This window comes from Triticum dicoccoides, chromosome 7B (genome assembly GCF_002162155.2).
Source record: "Triticum dicoccoides isolate Atlit2015 ecotype Zavitan chromosome 7B, WEW_v2.0, whole genome shotgun sequence".
NCBI lineage: Eukaryota > Viridiplantae > Streptophyta > Magnoliopsida > Poales > Poaceae > Triticum > Triticum dicoccoides.
Window position 1 is genome coordinate 114,048,697 of NC_041393.1, and position 7,858 is coordinate 114,056,554.

The following is a 7,858-nucleotide window of genomic DNA, read 5'->3' on the forward strand; positions in this document are numbered from 1 at the left end:
GCGTCACTGAACCTTAAGTGTGTAGACCCTACGGGTTCGGGAGACATGCAGACATGACCAAGATGCCTCTCCGGTCAATAACCAACAGCGGGATCTGGATACCCATGTTGGATCCCACATGCTCCTCGATGATCTCATCAAATGAACCACGATGTCGAGGACTCAAGTAATCCCGTATACAATTCCCTTTGTCAATCGGGACGTTACATGCCCGAGATTCGATCGTCGGTATCCCAATACCTTGTTTAATCTCGTTACCGGCAAGTCACTTTACTCGTACCGTAATGCATGATCCCGTGACCAGACACTTGGTCACATTGAGCTCATTACGATGATGCATTACCGAGTGGGCCCAGAGATACCTCTCCGTCATACGGAGTGACAAATCCCAGTCTCGATTCGTGCCAACCCAACAGACACTTTCGGAGATACCCGTAGTGCACCTTTATAGTCACCCAGTTATATTGTGACGTTTGGCACACCCAAAGCACTCCTACGGTATCCGGGAGTTGCACAATCTCATGGTCTAAGGAAATGATACTTGACATTTGAAAAGGCTCTAGCTAAACGAACTACACGATCTTTGAGCTATGCTTAGGATTGGGTCTTGTCCATCACATCATTCTCCTAATGATGTGATCCCGTTATCAATGACATCCAATGCCCATAGTCAGGAAACCATGACTATCTGTTGATCAACGAGCTAGTCAACTAGAGGCTCACTAGGGACACGTTGTGGTCTATGTATTCACACGTGTATTACGATTTCCGGATAACACAATTATATTATGAATAATAGACTATTACCATGAACAAAGAAATATAATAATAACCATTTTATTATTGCCTCTAGGGTATATTTCCAACAGTCTCCCACTTGCACTAGAGTCAATCATCTAGTTACATTGTGATGAATCGAACACCCATGGAATTTGGGTGTTGATCATGTTTTGCCCTAGGGAGAGGTTTAGTCAACGGATCTGCTACATTCAGGTCCGTGTGTACTTTACAAATATCTATGTCTCCATCTTGAACATTTTCACGAATGGAGTTGAAGCGACGCTTGATGTGCCTGGTCTTCTTGTGAAACCTGGGCTCCTTGGCAAGTGCAATAGCTCCAGTGTTGTCACAGAAGAGTTTGATCGGCCCCGACGCATTGTGTATGACTCCTAGGTCGGTGATGAACTCCTTCACCCAGATTGCTTCATGCGCTGCCTCTGAGGCTGCCATGTACTCTGCTTCACATGTAGATCCCGCCACGATGCTTTGCTTGCAACTGCATCAGCTTACTGCCCCACCATTCAAAATATACACGTATCCGGTTTGTGACTTAGAGTCATCCAGATCTGTGTCGAAGCTAGCGTCGACGTAACCCTTTACGATGAGCTCTTCGTCACCTCCATAAACGAGAAACATATCCTTAGTCCTTTTCAGGTACTTTAGGATGTTCTTGACCGTTGTCCAGTGTTCCTTGCCGGGATTACTTTGGTACCTTCCTACCAAACTTACGGCAAGGTTTACATTAGGTCTGGTACACAACATGGCATACATAAGACCCTATGGCTGAGGCATAGGGGATGACACTCATCTCTTCTTTATCTTCTGTCGTGGTCGGGCATTGAGCCAAGCTCAATCTCACACCTTGCAATACAAGCAAGAACCCTTTCTTGGACTGATCCATATTGAACTTCTTCAATATCTTATCAAGGTATGTGCTTTGTGAAAGACCTATGAGGCGTCTCGATCTATCCCTATAGATCTTGATGCCTAATATGTAAGCAGCTTCTCCAAGATCCTTCATTGAAAAATACTTATTCAAGTAGGCCTTAATGCTGTCCAAGAGTTCTATATCATTTCCCATCAAAAGTATGTCATCTACATATAATATGAGAAATGCTACAACGCTCCCACTCACTTTCTTGTAAACGCAGGCTTCTCCATAAGTCTGCATAAACCCAAACGCTTTGATCATCTCATCAAAGCGAATGTTCCAACTCCAAGATGCTTGCACCAGCCCATAAATGGATCGCTGGAGCTTGCATACCTTGTTAGCATTCTCAGGGTCGACAAAACCTTCCGGCTGCATCATATACAGTTCTTCCTTAAGATGACCGTTAAGGAATGCCGTTTTGACATCCATTTGCCATATCTCATAATCATAGTATGCGGCAATTGCTAACATGATTCGGACGGACTTTAGCTTCACTACGGGAGAGAATGTCTCATCATAATCAACCCCTTGAACTTGTCGTAACCCTTAGCGACAAGTCGGGCTTTATATATGGTAACATTACCATCCGCGTCCGTCTTCTTCTTAAAGATCCATTTGTTTTCTATCGCTCGCTGATCATCGGGCAAGTCTATCAAAGTCCATACTTTGTTTTCATACATGGATCCTATCTCGGATTGCATGGCTTCAAGCCATTTGTTGGAATCTGGGCCCGCCATCGCTTCTTCATAGTTCGAAGGTTCACCGTTGTCTAACAACATGATTCCAGGACAGGGTTGCCATACCACTCTGGTGTGGAACGTGTCCTCGTGGACCTACGAAGTTCAGTAGTAACTTGATCCGAAGTACCTTGATCATCATCATTAACTTCCTCTTCAGTTGGTGCTGGCACCACAGGAACATCTTCCTGAGCTGCGCTACTCACCGATTCAAGAGGTAGTACTTCATCAAGTTCCACTTTCCTCCCACTTACTTCTCTCGAGAGAAACTCTTTCTCCAGAAAGGACCCGTTCTTGGCAACGAAGATCTTGCCTTCGGATCTGAGGTAGAAGGTATACCCAATGGTTTCCTTAGGGTATCCTATGAAGACGCATTTTTCCGACTTGGGTTCGAGCTTTTCAGGTTGAAGTTTCTTGACATAAGCATCGCATCCCCAAACTTTTAGAAACGACAGCTTAGGTTTCTTCCCAAACCATAATTCATACGGTGTCATCTCTATGGATTTAGACGGTGCCCTATTTAAAGTGAATGTAGCTGTCTCTAGAGCGTATCCCCAAAAAGATAGCGGTAAATCGGTAAGAGACATCATAGATCACACCATATCCAATAAAGTGCGATTACGACGTTCGGACACACCGTTACGCTGAGGTGTTCCAGGCGGCGTGAGTTGTGAAACGATTCCACATTTCCTTAAGTGCGTACCAAATTCGTGACTTCAATATTCTCCTCCACGATCTGATCGTAGGAACTTTATCTTTCGGTCACGTTGATTCTCTACCTCATTCTGAAATTCCTTGAACTTTTCAAAGGTCTCAGACTTGTGTTTCATCAAGTAGACATACCCATATCTACTCAAGTCGTCAGTGAGAGTGAGAACATAACGATATCCTCCGCGAGCCTCAACGCTCATTGGACCGCACACATCAGTATGTATGATTTCCAATAAGTTGGTTGCTCGCTCCATTGTTCCGGAGAACGGAGTCTTGGTCATTTTGCCCATGAGGCATGGTTCGCATGTGTCAAATGATTCATAATCGAGAGACTCTAAAAGTCCATCAGCATGGAGCTTCTTCATGCGCTTGACACCAATGTGACCAAGGCGGCAGTGCCACAAGTATGTGGGACTATCATTATCAACTTTACATCTTTTGGTATTCACACTATGAATATGTGTAACATCACGTTCAAGATTCATTAAGAATAAACCATTGACCATTGGGGCATGACCATAAAACATATCTCTCATATAAATAGAACAACCATTATTCTCGGATTTAAATGAGTAGCCATCTCGTATTAAATGAGATCCAGATACAATGTTCATGCTTAAACTTGGCACTAAATAACAATTATTGAGGTTTAAAACTAATCCCGTAGGTAAATATAGAGGTAGCGTGCCTACGGCGATCACATCGACTTTGGAACCATTCCCGACGCGCATCGTCACCTCGTCCTTCGCCAGTCTCCGTTTATTCCGCAGTTCCTGCTTTGAGTTACAAGTATGAGCAACCGCACCGGTATCAAATACCCAGGAGCTACTACGAGTACTGGTAAGGTACACATCAATTACATGTATATCACATATACCTTTAGTGTTGCCGGCCTTCTTGTCCGCTAAGTACTTGGGGCAGTTCCGCTTCCAGTGTCCGCTTCCCTTGCAATAAAAGCACTCAGTTTCAGGCTTGGGTCCATTCTTTGACTTCTTCCCGGCAACTGGCTTACCGGGCGCGGCAGCTCCCTTGCCGTCCTTCTTGAAGTTCTTCTTACCCTTGCCTTTCTTGAACTTAGTGGTTTTATTCACCATCAACACTTGATGTTCTTTCTTGATCTCTACCTCCGCTGATTTCAGCATTGAATATACCTCAGGAATGGTCTTTTCCATCCCCTGCATATTGAAGTTCATCACAAAGCTCTTGTAGCCCGGTGGAAGCGACTGGAGGATTCTGTCAATAACCGCGTCATCCGGGAGATTAACTCCCAGCTGAGTCAAGCGGTTGTGCAACCCAGACATCTTGAGTATGTGCTCACTGACAGAACTATTTTCCTCCATCTTACAGCTGAAGAACTTGTCGGAGACTTCATATCTCTTGACCCAGGCATGAGCTTGGAAAACCATTTTCAGCTCTTCGAACATCTCATATGCCCCGTGTTGCTCACAATGCTTTTGGATCCCCGGTTCTAAGCTGTAAAGCATGCCGCACTGAACGAGGGAGTAATCATCAGCACGAGACTGCCAAGCGTTCATAACGTCTTGGTTCTCTGGGATGGGAACTTCACCTAGCGGTGCTTCTAGGACATAATCTTTCTTGGCAGCTATGAGGATGATCCTTAGGTTCCGGACCCAGTCCGTATAGTTACTGCCATCATCTTTCAGCTTGGTTTTCTCTAGGAACGCGTTGAAGTTGAGGGTAACGTGGGCCATTTGATCTACAAGACATATTGTAAAGATTTTAGACTAAGTTCATGATAATTAAGTTTATCTAATCAAATTATTTAATGAACTTCCACTCAGATTAGACATCCCTCTAGTCATCTAAGTGATACATGATCCGAGTAGACTAGGCCGTGTCCGATCATCACGTGAGACGTACTAGTCATCATTGGTGAACATCTCCATGTTGATTGTATCTTCCATACGACTCATGTTCGACCTTTCGGTCTCTTGTGTTCCGAGGCCATGTCTGTACATACTAGGCTCGTCAAGTTAACCTAAGTGTTTATGCGTGTGTAAATCTATTTTACACCCGTTGTATGTGAGCGTTAGAATCTATCACACCCGATCATCACGTGGTGCTTCGAAACAACGAACTTTCGCAACGGCGTACAGTTAGGGGGAACACTTTCTTGAAATTATTATGAGGGATCATCTTATTTACTACCGTCGCTCTAAGTAAACAAGATGCAAAAACATGATAAACATCACATGCAATCAAATAGTAGTGACATGATATGGCCAATATCATATAGCTCCTTTGATCTCCATCTTCGGGGCTCCATGATCATATTCGTCACCGGCATGACACCATGATCTCCATCATCATGATCTCCATCATCGTGTCTCCATGGGGTTGCTCGCCAACTATTACTCCTACTACTATGGCTAACAGTTTAGCAATAAAGTAAAGTAATTACATGGCGTTAAATCATTGACACGCAGGTCATACATTAATTAAGACAACTCTTATGGCTCCTGCCGGTTGTCATACTCATCGACATGCAAGTCGTGATTCCTATTACAAGAACATGATCTCATACATCACATATATATCATTCATCATTCATCACAACTTTTGGCCATATCACATCACAATCACATGCTGCAAAAACAAGTTAGACGTCCTCTAATTGTTGTTGCATGTTTTACGTGGCTGCAATAGGATTCTAGCAAGAACATTTTCTTACCTACGTGAAAGCCACAACGTGATTTTTCAACTTCTATTTACCCTTCATAAGGACCCTTTTCATCGAATCCGCTCCAACTAAAGTGGGAGAGACAGACACCAGCTAGCCACCTTATGCAACTAGTGCATGTCAGTCGGTGGAACCTGTCTCACGTAAGCGTACGTGTAAGGTCGGTCCGGGCCGCTTCATCTCACAATACCGCTGAAGCAAAATAAGACTAGTAGTGGGAAGAAAGTTGACAAGATCTATGCCCACAACAAATTTGTGTTCTACTCGTGCAAAGAGAACTACGCATAGACCTAGCTCATGATGCCACTGCTGGGGAACGTTGCAGAAAATAAAAAATTTCCTACGGTTTCACCAAGATCAATCTATGAGTTCATCTAGCAACGAGAGAGATGAGTGCATCTACATACCCTTGTAGATCGAGCGGAAGCGTTCAAGAGAACGGGGTTGAGGGAGTCGTACTCGTCGTGATCCAAATCACCGGAGATCCTAGCGCTGAACGGACGGCACCTCCGCGTTCAACACACGTACGGTCAGGGAGACGTCTCCTCCTTCTTGATCCAGCAAGGGGGAATGAGAGGTTGATGAAGATCCAGCAGCACAACGGCGTGATTGTGGATGCAGCAGCGATCTCGGTAGGGCTTCGCCAAGCGTCTGCGAGAGGAGAGGTGTAGCAAGGGGAGAGGGAGGCGCCAAGAGCATGGGTGCGGCTGCCCTCCCTCCCCCCTCTTTATATAGGCCCCCTAGGGGGTGCGCCGTCCCTAGGAGATGGGATCTCCTAGGGGGGGCGGCGGCCAAGGGGGTGGCTTGCCCCCCAAGGCAAGTGGAGGCGCCCCCACCCCTAGGGTTTCCCAACCCTAGGCGCAGGGGGGCCCAAAGGGGGCGCACCAGCCCACCAGGGGCTGGTTCCCTTCCCACTTCAGCCCATGGGGCCCTCCGGGATAGGTAGCCCCACCCGGTTGATCCTCGGGACCCTTCCGGTGGTCCCGGTACAATACCGGTAACACCCGAAACTTTTCCGATGGCCGAAATCACTTCCTATATATAATTCTTTACCTCCGGACCATTCCGGAACTCCTCGTGACGTTCGGGATCTCATCCGGGACTCCGAACAACTTTCGGTTTACTGCATACTCATATCTCTACAACCCTAGCGTCACTGAACCTTAAGTGTGTAGACCCTACGGGTTCGGGAGACATGCAGACATGACTGAGACGCCTCTCCGGTCAATAACCAACAGTGAGATCTGGATACCCATGTTGGATCCCACATGCTCCTCGATGATCTCATCGGATGAACCACGATGTCGAAGACTCAAGTAATCCCGTATACAATTCCCTTTGTCAATCGGTACGTTACATGCCCGAGATTCGATCGTCGGTATCCCAATACCTCGTTTAATCTCGTTATCGGCAAGTCACTTTACTCGTACCGTAATGCATGATCCCGTGACCAGACACTTGGTCACATTGAGCTCATTACGATGATGCATTACCGAGTGGGCCCAGAGATACCTCTCCGTCATACGGAGTGACAAATCCCAGTCTCGATTCGTGCCAACCCAACAGACACTTTCGGAGATACCCGTAGTGCACCTTTATAGTCACCCAGTTATGTTGTGACGTTTGGCACACCCAAAGCACTCCTACGGTATCCAGGAGTTGCACAATCTCATGGTCTAAGGAAATGATACTTGACATTTGAAAAAGCTCTAGCTAAACGAACTACACGATCTTTGAGCTATGCTTAGGATTGGGTCTTGTCCATCACATCATTCTCCTAATGATGTGATCCCGTTATCAATGACATCCCATGCCCATAGTCAGGAAACCATGACTATCTGTTGATCAACGAGCTAGTCAACTAGAGGCTCACTAGGGACACGTTGTGGTCTATGTATTCACATGTGTATTATGATTTTCGGATAACACAATTATAGCATGAATAATAGACTATTACCATGAACAAAGAAATATAATAATAACCGTTTTATTATTGCC